This window comes from Engystomops pustulosus, chromosome 11 (assembly GCF_040894005.1).
Source record: "Engystomops pustulosus chromosome 11, aEngPut4.maternal, whole genome shotgun sequence".
Classification (NCBI taxonomy): Eukaryota; Metazoa; Chordata; class Amphibia; order Anura; family Leptodactylidae; genus Engystomops; species Engystomops pustulosus.
The window spans coordinates 27,241,915-27,256,184 of NC_092421.1; the positions used below are offsets into that span (position 1 = coordinate 27,241,915).

The 14,270-nt window shown below is 40.7% G+C and overlaps 1 protein-coding gene across 2 annotated transcripts in view; it reads right to left on the minus strand.

Moving 5' to 3' along the window:
• The window catches only part of PSD (pleckstrin and Sec7 domain containing), a 252,804-nt gene that overhangs the window by 216,947 nt on the left and 21,587 nt on the right, over window positions 1–14,270 (minus strand). For both annotated transcript variants that reach the window (XM_072130908.1, XM_072130906.1), the window contains exon 3: window positions 11,896–11,978. The gene's annotated coding sequence lies outside the window, so the exon portion shown is untranslated. The remainder of the gene's footprint in view (window positions 1–11,895; window positions 11,979–14,270) is intronic.

Genomic DNA, 14,270 nt, shown 5'->3' on the forward strand with positions numbered 1-14,270 from the left:
CCTGTATGAAAATAATTTCCAATAAATTTAGTCATTTTGTCCCTTAGAAATGAAATAGTTGTCCTTGGATATGACCACCACCAAGCTCTTCCAGCAGTGGCCATGTTTGTGCTATTGAGGTATCCAAACACAGGACGGCTGTGGGAGATGCTCCAACTCCTGGACATTTCACATGCAAAAATAATTAGTTTCTTTGTGCAATCACTCTAGCAGCAGTGGTCGTATCCAAGGGCAGCTTGTCCTCAGTTTCTAAGCAACCATATGGCTATATTTATGGAAAATAATCCTTATGCAGTTACATTAATTTTTATAAAATCCATTTGAACTAATGTATATATGGGGCAGATAAATTAAATAAATTGTGAATTCCCATATGAGAATAACCTTTTAAATTTGACCAACTCATAATATAGAAAAAAAAAACAGGTAAAGAATTGCTAAAAGTATCAAAATGATTAGACTCAAAAGATCATCTACTAAAATCTCTAAAATTCCCCAGGTTTTACACATTAGATCTTTAAAAACGTAATTTGCTTGGAGTATTTGCAGAAAAAACTAAAATCTAGCGGGCTGCTACGCATCAGTCAGTAGGGTAACATAAAACACAGCAAACAATGCATTGATTCTTCACTTTTCTTTTTTTTTTATTGCAATTGATGCATCATGCTTTATGTGTGGTATTGAAGAGGCAGAAAGCCCATGTCTAATGCTTATAAAAGGCAACTTCCCCCAATGAAAGTTTCCTTGGGTTTAAAGGTCCACAGCTTGTTATGTTCTCACAAAGCTGTGGATTCTATTGTTATCCGGAATTCCTCAGCCCAGCTCTGTTCCACAAATCTGTTCCTGCACTGCAATTCTGTATTGTGTTTCTGGAAAAAACATCGACCTGACCCTGATCTGTAGCTGCCTGCCCCGACCTCTGGGCCTGTACCTTTGCACCGACACCTCTGACCCTCCTGGACCATCTGCCACCCATAGCCAAACTACTCAGAGAGGTACCAAGAATCATAGAGTACTGAGGCTAAATGGGACCTGGTAAGTATAAAATATGTATTATTTTTACAGAGACCCTAACTCAACTAAACTAAACTTTGCTCTCCTATTTCTGGCGCCCACTGATTTCCTCACTTTCCTCGCTGCCCCCACCTATCTTTAAATAATACATTTTAATATTAAGGCAAATAGGCGCCTGACTACATAAGTTCCTCAACAATTTAGAAACCCAAATTACAGAGATTTAAAAATTACACAATCCTGTATACAATTATTGCATCCGTTCTCCTGATGAACACTGCGGACACTTGCTTCTATTCCGTAACCCCATACAAAGAATGCAGAAATATGAAGCAAATCACTGACGTCTGCAGTGTGTCAATTGTTTGCTTCAAATACCAGCCCAGAACTCAACCTTTGCAACGTGGTTCCAAGGGACGGTCTGGGAATTTAAAGTGGCCCTGGAAAAAACTGTAACAGTAGCCCCATTCTGTGGGTGGGGTCAAAACAAGTAGGCGTGACCATGAGATGTGGGTGGAGTTACTTTACTCCACAAAAACAGTTGATAGATGGTCTAAATCAACATGTACAGTGCAGAGAAAAAGACTCATACTGCCTCCCTAAAGCTTCTTTTTTACAACAACACAACTTAATACTGACTTAAATATACACAAAAAAACTACTACAATACAATCTCCGATAAACAACAATGTAACTACTAGAATACCGCCCCCAAGTAACTATAGTACAATAATACTGCCCCTAAGTGTATAATGCTGCATTTTATGTACAAGAAAATATAATACTGCCCCCTATGTACAAGAATATAATTACTATAATACTGCCCCCTATGTACAAGAATATAACTACTATAATACTGCCCCCTATGTACAAAAATATAACTACTATACTACTGCCCCCTATGTACAAGAATATAACTACTATAGTACTGCCCCCTATGTACAGGAATATAACTACTATAATACTGCCACCTATGTACAAGAATATAACTACTATAATACTGCCACCTATGTACAAGAATATAACTACTATACTACTGCCCTCTCTGTACAAGAATATAACTACTATAATACTGCCCCTATGTACAAGAATATACCCACTATAATACTGCCCCCTATGTACAAGAATATAACTACTATACTACTGCCCTCTCTGTACAAGAATATAACTGCTATAATACTGCCCCTATGTACAAGAATATAACTACTATAATACTGCCCCCTATGTACAAGAATATAACTACTATACTACTGCCCTCTCTGTACAAGAATATAACTACTATACTACTGCCCTCTCTGTACAAGAATATAACTACTATACTACTGCCCTCTCTGTACAAGAATAGAACTACTATAATACTGCCCCCTATGTACAAGAATAGAACTACTATAATACTGCCCCCTATGTACAAGAATATAACTACTATACTACTACACCCTACGTACAAGAATATAACTACTATACTACTGCCCCCTATGTACAAGAATATAACTACTATAATACTGCCCCCTATGTACAAGAATATAACTACTATAATACGAAAAAGAGAAAAAATTGGAAAATCAGCTCACCCCTATGGTAGTCTTCTTCTGGCCATAGAACGACAGGTTGCAGGGAGCCAGGGTCCAATCCGGAATGTGGACCGCCACTCGGGCAAATGTGGAAATGAAGAGAACACAGACTGTGGGCTCCAGCAACGTAAGAGAGAGACTCTTACGTTGCTGGAGCCCACAGTCTGTGTTCTCTTCATTTCCACATAACTACTATAATACTGCCCCCTATGTACAAGAATATAACTACTATAATACTGCCCCCTATGTACAAGAATATAACTTCTTCAATACTGCCCCCTATGTACAAGAATATAACTTCTTCAATACTGCCCCCTATGTACAAGAATATAACTACTATAACACTGCATCTTTGTACAAGAATATAACTACTATAATACTGTCCCTGAGTACAAGAGTATAACTACTATACTACTTCCACCTAGGTATGGGAATATAGCTACTATAATACTGCCCCCTATGTACAGGAATATAACTACTAATACTACTATGCCATATAACACCACCAGCCAGTCCCCAGTATATAGTCAGCTAGCCCCCCAATACATAGCCAGCCCCCCATTATAAAGCCAGCCAGTCCCCCTGTATATAACCAGCCAGTCCCCCCTGTATATAACCAGCCCCCATATATATAGTCAACCAGCCCGTATATAGCCAGCAGCCCCCCATATATAGCCATCCTGCCCCCCCTACAGTATATAGCCAGCTTCACCCTGTATATAGCCATATAGCCAGCCTGCCCCACAGTATATAGCCATCCTGCCCCCCCACAGAGAGATATATAGCCAGCTTCACCCCTGGTATATAGCCATCCACTCACCCCTAGTATATAGCCAGCCCCCCCCCACAGTAAAGCCACCCTGCCCACCTAAGTATACAGCCTCAGTATAACCCCCCTCAGCATACAGCCAGCCAGTTCCCCCTGTATATAGCCAGCCAGTTCCCCCTGTATATAGCCAGCTAGTTCCCCCTGTATATAGCCAGCTAGTTCCCCCTGTATATAGCCAGCTAGTTCCCCCTGTATATAGCCAGCCAGTTCCCCCTGTATATAGACAGCCAGTTCCCCCTGTATATAGACAGCCAGTTCCCCTTGTATATAGACAGCCCCCCCAGTATACTGCCCCAAGTATATATTCAGCAAGCCCCCCACAGTATAGGGGGACCAGCCAAACCCACAGTGTATAGCCAGCCTGCGCCTCCCCTCCATAGTATATAACCAGCCAGTACCCTGCCCAGCACATAAGAATAATAAACATTTTACTCAAACACTCCTCCGCAGCTCTACTACTTGATGCAGTCCGGGAGGAAGTGACAGCCCCGAGAGCACCGGTGTCGCACAGACTATGACGTCAACAGAGGACCAACAAACACGGCTGCCAGACGGACTGCATCAACCCTAGGCCAGTCGGCCCACTGGCTTATATGGCCAATCCGCCCCTGGTGGTGCATATATATATATATATGGGAAAAATAGGAGCAGCACTCCAATGAATGCTCAAGATGGAGAAAGGCTCCTGTGTTTGTGAGTCGAAAGGTTGCCTGTGGACATATGGAATAAAGCACTTTAAGTTATTGAAATCCTGGGAGCATTTATTTTTATTCACTGGATGGACTACGTCTAGGCTTGAGCTGGCAATCCTGTTTACATTCAATGTTGCTTTCTCTCTCTATCAATATGTCATCATTACGTTTAGAAAGCATTTATGTCTTTTTGTTCTTATAAAGTTCCAATTTCTGACAAAAAAAAACACCTACATTAAGGAGTTTTAGACATATTAAGACAGAAGACTGACACAGTAGCATTTACCTAGCAGGGCGCACTTGGCAAATATATCTTATAGTTGAAATAATAAAAGTAGCAGCAGCCACCTGCAACATTGACTTATCAACCACTTTCTTATTGCTATACGACTATATACTGCTCAGGCAGACAATGTTTACTGTAATAGTCAGTATATAGTCAGCGTACAAGCCAGAAAGAGCAGAACTGAAGTTCAATGGCGCTGTTTCTAGACAGCTAGGATCACACTACACACTCCGAAGACCAGAGGTTGCATTAACGCCTCCCCATCCATCATAGACACATGATCAGGCGCCATTACTCCCCAAAATAAGTGCCAAGCAGATTGTGCGGACTGAGCGGTCCGGCTCCAGGGCCTGGCACCTGCCCTTGACGCTGTGCTCCTTTCTGATCGGGAATGTGCTGGCCAACCCTGCTAGACTAGCTCATCGGCTCCGGCCGCTTCAACCATGAGTTTCGTAGTGATGGGCGAGATAGTGCCCCAGGCCCAATGCTCCTGCTCACTTGCATCTTCATGGTTCTCACCTTCCATGTGGCCTCCCCGGTGAGCCAGCTGGACTGCGCCCTGGGACAGGAGATTGGCATGGTCTACAACTGGGAGAAGCTGCTTGAGATAGGTATGTAGTAGGATGTAGTATGTGTCCTACCTATCTGAAGGAGCTGCTGGGTATTGTGGTATTGACTGGTCTAGCCACTGCGGCTTGATACAAGGTCATGTGACCACATATAACGATGATGCTTGGGGTCCAATCATTGGTGTTCGTTTGTCAAACCTGACCACCAGTGTATTGAGCCTAAAACTGTGTGAATACTCTTGCATGTAGATATGGCTCTGAACATTATGTCAGCGTTCTGTGTACACAGCTGCCACAAATGCCTAAGAGACTTCCACCAGTTGATTACTGTATGGGTAATTAATATTCCCTCTCCTCATGCAGTTCCAGTTTTGCTGATTAATGAATCCAATCAAAACAGAAGAGTTCAAAATATAATTGGATGAACTGGGGATTAGCGAGGCAAGTGAGATTTTAAGTAGACAAACACAATAGGGCAAATTCATACAATTAATACTAATTTAGGAAAGATGTGTGGCCCTCTTGATCTATTTTTTGACATGGATGACAAAAGAGATAAAACTCAAATGCTGTTAAATACTATAAGACGAGAATGTGATGGAATAAAGTGAGAGTCACACTGCTTTGCCATACAAGGAGTCCCTGCTCCCCCACAAAACAACAGGGCTGCTCTTCAACAGGGAAGGGGGGACATCTGCAACATCCCCCACCGGGGCCTCGCCTTTTCTTGGGGCCTGGAGGCAGCCGGGACCCAGAATACCGGTGTGGCCGCCAATTGCGGCCTATGGCACGCTGATGTCACGGTGCTTGGTATGGGGACAGGAGGGCTGTCCTACAGCCTGGCAGGTCTCCAGCAGGTGGTGTGACTGTGGTCCTGAGATTGAGTATCAGTACTGAAGGTGTTCTCCACACCGACTCTCTCTTCACTCAGACCATGTGCTCTGGCCTGCTGGCAGTCTATAATGAGCAGGCTCTTTAGAAGGAGCATGAGGTCTGGACCATGTGCTCAAAAGACCAGCTAAGACTGGACTAAGACCATGTGCTCCTACTGCACAGGGGTTTTATACCCCCCCTGGTCAGGTGGTAGCACCTCCTAATCACACTCCAATTTACAATACAGCCACATAATTGGATAACATTCTACACCCATTTAACTATTGCCTTTCCAGGCAGACGTTACAGCTGCAATTACCGTATTTTTCAGACTATAAGGCGCACAAAATATCCTTTGATTTTCTCAGAAATCAAAGGTGCGCCTTATAGTCCAGTGCGCCTTATATATGAACCGTACTTACAGACAACAGCTGCCTTGAACTGTGCACAGGTCTGCCACCTGCTGGTCATTCATCCTTATAATCAGGTGCGCCTTATATATGAACCTAGATATTTTAGCAGGCATTTATTGATGGTGCGCCTTATACTCCGGTGCGCCTTATAGTCTATAGCTAGAGACTTACAAGAGGGTTCACGACTCCCTCCGACAGCTCCCAACCTGGAGAGGGCGCTATTCGCAACTACCAGCCTGCCTATGTATTGGCAGGGATATTGCACATCACTACTATCATGCACAGTCCTGTCCGTTGCACTGTTGACGATCCGGGATGCACAAAGGCCCTGCTAGCCTTTATTTTGTGAGTTGCTGAATGTACTGTGCAGTGCGTGCGATTTTGAACTTTTTCTTCTTTACAATTCACACCACACAGTACAAGACATAACACAAAAAACCCAAACAACATTGTACAATGCTGGGGTCAAGTATTCCAAAAACTGTGAGAAATTGCTTTAGTTTTAGGAAAAAGGTGATCGAGGCCGTTCTTTGGCAATGCATAATTCCCAGACATTTTCATTTAATTTCCGAAAAGAAGATGGAGAAAAAAGGGGTTGTGTATGCACCTTTAGGAATCAGGAAAGAAAGCAAATAAAAAGTGCAGCTGTGTACTAGGACTTTTCATAAAAGAGTGCTTCAAAAAGCCTGGAATTTCAACTTTTTTTCTTCTGCCTGACTGACTGACCCAGACACTGACCCACTAGCTGGACAACCATCCAGGGCAACCTGCCCAACAAAACGGGCGATGTCTCCATTTGCAAAAACTTTTTTTTTCTTTTTATTTCATTTTCCTAGATAGATATATGTATAAGCAACAATACAAAATGTCCTCAAGTATCTGCAGACACTGAAATAAATCTAACATTGTATTTTAAAAAATGAATCCTGCCTCGGTGTTGAGCAGAACTGTGCCGCTGGTTTCTGCCTGGCTAGAAAGCCGAGCACTGACTGTAAACATGAAATCATGGCACCAGAAATGTTGAATCTACAGGTGGTCCCCTACTTAAGAACACTCGACTTACATACGACCCCTAGTTACAACGGACCTCTGGATATTGGTAATTTATTGTACCTAAGTCCTAGGCTACAATGATCAGCTGTAACAGTTATCACAGGTGTCTGTAATGAAGCTTTATTGTTAATCCTGGTTCTTATGACAACCCAACATTTTTAAAATCCAATTGTCACAGAGACCAAAAAAGTCCTGGCTGGGATTACAATGATAAAATATACAGTTCCGACTTACATATAAATTCAACTTAAGAACAAACCTACAGACCCTATCTTGTATGTAACCCGGGGACTGCCTGTATATGTTATCAGCACAGTGCACACTATTTGTCCATAAATAATATCCTAGGAAGGCTGGTAGGCACGGTCTTATAGGATTCCTGTCAGCCTGAGGCTGCTATTATAACAATGCGTTATAGAAGAAAGACAGAGTATTATACGAATGACTGAGCCTATTTGTTGTATCCAAAAATAAATTTTTTTTCCCCCTTTTTACACGGTCATGTTACGGAAGCCATAACATCTTTATTTTTCAAATGATGCAGAAGTCTAATTTGCTTTCCTGTAAGTAGAACATTTTAACAATAAGTTATTTACAAAAATGTTGTCAATTATTTTTGGAGTAATTCGTACAGGTTTTTTATCTTTTGACACATTTTGAATCTATTATTTACATTAAATACACGTTGATAGCGACACATGACAGAATAGTAGGTGTCATGGGGTCATTAAGGCTGTATAAAGAGGGCTCACAAGTTCACACCCGAGGTCGGTGCTGGCATCAGTCATCTCGGCTGAGATTGTCAAACCCTTGAACATTTGGTATCTCTGTTACCATTGCGATTTTTCTAATTTTCGTGAAAATCGCTAAAACTCACATTTTGAGGGACAACTCAGCTTTCAAGTGACTTTGAAAGGCCTAAATAATAGTAAAACCTCATAAATTACCGCACTATAGACACTACACCCCTCAATGTATGTAAAACAACTTCTATTAAGTCTATTAACCCTTTAAATGTTTCACAGGGGTTAAAACAAAATGGAAGTGCGATTTAGAAACTTTAGAATTTTTGGGGAAAATACATTAATTGAGGCCAAAAATTACAGTTTCACAATAAATAAAAGAAATGCTCTGCAAAGTTTGATTCCCAAACTGATACCCCATATGTCAGTGGTGGCGAATCTATGGCACGGGTGCCAGAGGTGGCACTCGGAGCCCTTTCTGTGGGCACTCAAGTCATCGCCACAATCTTACCAAACAGGGCCAAATCCACTGCCGTCCCAAGCAACTTAGATATTCTAAAGCGACACTTCATTGGATGTTTGAAACGGCAGGAAAAGTGAGAAGGTGTTGACAGAACTGCATTATCTTTGGAGGTCATCCTGTTGGACTCACCATTCTTCCTGGAGAGGAGCTACAATGATGGTCTGAATTTGCCCACCTTATTTCAACTGTATTGGTGGCCTCAGGGGCCAATACAATTGATAGATGTTGAGTAACAGGTAGCCATAAGTTGCTGCTTGAAATCCCATGTTGGCACTTCATGGTATATAAGTGGATTTTGGTTGTAGTTTGGGCACTCTGCCATATGTGGTGGTAAACTGCTTTATGGGCGCACAGCCGGGCATAGTATGAAAGCAGCGCCATTCAGAGCAGATTTGTATTGTCACATTGTACAGGCAATAAAATTTTAATTTCTTCATTTCTTTAGTAATGCGAACTTATGAGGCTTATTTATTTGCGGGATGAGATACAGTGTAAAGATAATTTATTTGGGGGTCTATCACTTATTCATGAGATTCTATTAACTATTTCAAAGGGGATACAAACAAAATTATCAATTTTTATTTTGGGGTTTTAGCACTTTTTTTTCCCCACTCACCATAACATAAAAATAATATTTTATCTTTATTCTCTGGTTCACTAAGATTATGGTGATACCCAATTTATATAGTTTTTCTTATCTTTGCTCAATTTTACAGAGCAAAACCAAGATTGGAGGAAATCACTTTTTTTTTTTTTTTTTTTTTACTATCGACAACTTTTCAGGGCCATAACTTCTGTAATTTTCTGTTGACAGATCTGGTTGAGGGATTATATTTTGCGAAAAGAGTTGTTCTTTTCAGTCGTATCTTATAAGGGCACGTAACTTTTTTGATCACTTTTTAGAACATTTTTTGAAGGGTATTTGAATAAAAATTGTTTATTACGGGAAGTTTTTAGTGTTTTTATTTTAGATTTATTGTACAGATTGATACAAATATGTTTTTTTTTGTGGATTTTATATGTAATTGGGCTGATTAGGGGACTTCTATTTTATTTAATTATCATAAAATGATTTTCAAGCCCTTAAACTGCAATACAATTCTACAATGCTCAGTTACTTACAGCCGGGTCCTGCCAGTAGGTGGAACCTGGTGTGAAGAGGTAAACTCACAGGGGTGGGTCCGATCCACGGGGGACTCACTTACACGCTGTGGTCATGCTTGACAGCAGCGTGTAAGCGGTTAAACACCCGGGATCAGAGTTTTTCTGGGTTGTAATGTCCCGCAATCTTCTTCTGACGTAGAAAGGCATCACGACAGAAGAAGTAACCTTAAAGACCGCTGTAAAAAGCTGCAGTAATGAATGGGTTAAAGAACCAAGGTGGCCATCATTAACTACTCTCTATCCAAAGTCGGTGGCAAAGTCTTCAGATGTCGCTGCAGCTTTCTACTGCTCCCGCGGGAACAGGAACGGGTCTCCAGGTGTCAGATACCCCCAGAGACCCTAGGGAGAAGGGAGATGCGGTTTATTACCGCTTCTCCCTTTTCCACTCCTCACTGCATCGCGCTGAAGTAAAGGAGCAGCGCCAGCACCGCCGCCGGGTCTAAAAGGGTTAATCAGACCCAGTCCAGCTCTGACCAACATCAGCAGTCACAAGTGGTCGTTTCCCATCTGTAACTGGGGTCTTACAGATGCCCCAGTTACAGGAGAAAATTTGCAAAAGAAAATAAGAATGTAAAATTTTAAAAAATGGCCTACAGGGGTCTTTATTGACCTCACGTGGAACATATAAAGTAAATAAGTAAAAATAACACGAAAAAAAGTTTCGCCACAAAAAAGTTTAGTCGAAAATTTGCTAAAAATGCCCTGGTCACTGGAGCCTTTTCAGGCCGCATCACTAAGGGGTTAAAATATGCCAATTTGTGATTCACCACTTACAAATTACGACATTTGAAGTAATAGTACTGAATGGCGGGTGGTGCGTTCCCGCATTATACAGTACTATTACGTCTGTGCCAGAAGCTGCGGGGGCCAGCTGTATGTATCTGTGCATACTGTACACTGTGTTATAAGAATAAGAGCTTGAACAAGCGATCAGAGCATCGATTTTCTTTTCCTCCATATATTCAAGAGTTAATAAAATTTCATCAGTAAGCTAAGGACCAACTAAAATGAAGTATTCGCAAAGTGCATCACATGTCGCAGAAAATAAGCCCTTATATGTCCAAATTGCCAAAAAAATTAAAGATTGTATAGCCAATAAAAAGTCACAATGCATAATCTGCTATGAATGGCGCAGCTTCCCTTCGATGCCCTGGCGTGTGCCCATACAGCAGGTTACCACCACATATGGGGGATTGTTATACTCAGGAGAGATTGGGGATCAAACTTTGTGAAGCGTTTTGGTATTTTATCCACTGAGAATTTGTACATTTTTTGAAAAACATTCATTTAGCCAAAACTATAAAAATTTCAAAATTGCACATGTTTTTGTTATATCCCCTATAAAACAATTAAAGGGTTAACAAACTTCATAAAAGTTGTTTTACATACGTTAAGGGGTGTAGTTTATATAATGGGGTAATTTATGGGGTTTTACTTTTATTTAGGCCTCTCAAAGTGACTCGAAATCTGAGCAAGTCCCTCAATAGCAGGATTTTGTGTTTTTCATAAAAATGTGAAAAAACGCACCTAACGTTCAAAGCATAGAAATGCATAGAAAACCATGTCCACATAAAGCAGACATTCGGTGAATGTTAGTTATTAAGTTTTTTGCTGTTATGACTATGTGTGGAAAAAGTACAACATTTTGAATTTCGAAAAATCGAGAATTTTTTTCCGTTAATAAATGCAAAACTTACAACCGAAATTATCATATTTTCAGAATCAGCTTGTTTACAAAAGAGGTAACACTATTTCTGGGCACAACATGACTTATACATAACGTTTAAGAACGTTTTCCCAACTACAATTATATTCCTATTGTAGTCCTTAAGTGGGGACTAGCTGTTATAAAGTTTCCTGTACAAAACTGAACACAACAAAGCTCCTCCCACTCTGACTAACTGCTAGAAACTTCAAACAGAAACCTGCTACAGCAGCAACTCAGAGCAGAGGGGAGGGACAGGGCAGCAGTACATTGAATAGATGTCACACCTCACTCCAGCTACAATCCTGGAAAACAAACCAATCTTTCACAGTCCTGCATCTACTAACAACATGTACATACATGTAGTTCTCCAGTGTTGCTACCCAAAACTGGACAAATTCCAGGTAATATTAACTTAGCCTACTTTATCAAGACAAAGATTTTGTTTATTTTAACTTACCAGTCATTTTCCATTTCGTAATTTAACATCTGGAAATGTTCTTAAAAATATATTCTGATATTTGATGACAGACAGGATGTCAGCTAAAAATACAAACAAAAACTATGTTAAAATTTCTCCATTTGATGGTGGCTCTTTAGATATTTGAAATATGCTAAATGCTCAATAAAATATAGTTGGTTAATAAAACACTAAATTATTTCATTTATAATAATAAAAAAAGATATGGTAAATGGTAGGAATCACTAAAGATAGATTGGGTGTCAGCAGAGGGATACACTGCAAACTACAAGTGTTAAGGTAAACCTGCTGATAGATCAAATCCTGTCATTTCTACTTGTTTTATTTTCCTAAAAGCAATGTAACAGAGACTTCATTTTAAGATGGCGCCGGCCTCGTGATCATATAGAAAACAATTAAGGCTAAAGAATGTCAACATGACGTCAGTAAGCAACAGCAGAGAAGTTCTCCAATCAAGAGACGACAAGAGCTGGGAATTCTCCGCCCCCTTCTGCTTCCTTCATAATTTCTATATAGTTTTGTGAAACCAAATAAAGTTCTCGCAGTGCAGATTTGCCATGGCCAGGATCGCATGAGTGAGATTTAAATCAGCAATTTGTCTGAATTAATTTCTTATGATGTGCACACATGCTTATTGATTAGAAACACGCAGCCAACGCACACTAAAAGAGGATGTCTTGAATCCTACCCTAACACAAGGAGATAAGTGATCCGGGGGGAGGCAGGCACAGATCTGTGAGATGTAGCAGCGCTCAGTGTAACAGTGTAATAGTCAGCCTCTGTGTAATCATCTCATGCATCTCTGATCTGTCTCATCTCTCTTTCTATGTGTCAGAGTGCAAGTACAATTTTTTCAGACTCCCGAGGGTACTTTAAGCCTAGGTTGTCTGATCGATCCTATCATATACTGCCACTCTATAGTATGGCAGGGTTGAAAAGGGTTAAAACGAGACAGCCTTGGGTCTTCGGAAGACGGGGAGCGACTATCCTCGGCAAGCCCATGCACCGCCATCTATTGGACGGATAACGGCGGGATAACACCCATGATTGGTGCTAGCAATTTGCAGCAAAGACTTACCGGCTATGGAGAGAGCTCAGCCTGTGAGCCCTCTCCATGCACCGGTACCCGATGCGCGCCAGGAATACACAGCGGTCGGTCAGGTACCGTTTAACAACCGACTTACAGATGACCCCTAGTTACAAATGGACCCCTGGATGTTGGCAATTTACTGTATTTTAGTCCTAGGCTACAATGAACAGCTATAACAGTCATCAAATGTGTCTGCAATTAAGCTTAATTGTTAATCCTGGTTCTTATAACAATCCAACATTTTTAAAATCCGATTGTCAGATGCCAAAAAAACTCTGCCAGTGGTTGCAATTATAAAATATACAGTTCCGACTTACATACAAATTCTACTTAAAGAACAAACCTACAGAACCTTTTTTTTTTTTTTTAATACCTGGACAACCCCTTAATGTTTCTTTTCAAAGCTGCTCATCTCACACTGAGCAGCTCAAGATATGTTAAGTCAAAAGGCCAAAGGGTGAAAAAAAAGGAATAATGAATGCTCATTCTTTAATGGAATGCCCATAATTGTTTAAAAGTGGTTCTTACAAAGTCATATACAGGCAGGTTATGTACAAGATAGGTACCATAGGTTTGTTCTTAAGTTGAATTGTTTTTTGTCGAAACTCTATTTTATAAATTGTAGTTCCAGACATTTTTTTTTTTTTGCCCAAGTGACAATTGGAGTTTCACAATTTTATACTGTAATGGGAGCAAGGATCATCAATAAAGCTTCATTACAGACACCTTACAGCTGATCATTGTAGTCTGGGACTATAGTAAAGCATTCAGAGAGCTTTACCAAAGGTCACAGTGGGCAGAGGGGCCCGTCTTTAACTAGGGGTTGTCTGTAAGTCGGGTGTCCTTAAGAAGGGGACCGCCGGTCTGGATAATTCACTATACACTATATACACTATACACTATAAGTTGAATTTGTATATTTTATATATGCAACTCCAGCGAAATTGTTTTTGGTCTCTGTGACAATTGGATTTAAAAATTGTTGGGTTATTAGGGTGCGGTCACACGTCGCGTTTAACACATGCGTTTAAAACGCATTGGAATAGCTGAAGAGTGATTTGCCTAATTAAACAGCTCTTAACATTTGTGTTTACAAAATGCATGCGTTAACCGCGATGTTAACGCACATGTTAACAATATGTTAACAAATGCATGCGTTAACTGCCATGTTAACGCATGCGTTAACAATGCGTTAACGGTTGCGTTTTGTAAACACAGGTGTTAGCAGCTGTTTAATTAGGCAAATCACTCTCCAGCTATTGCA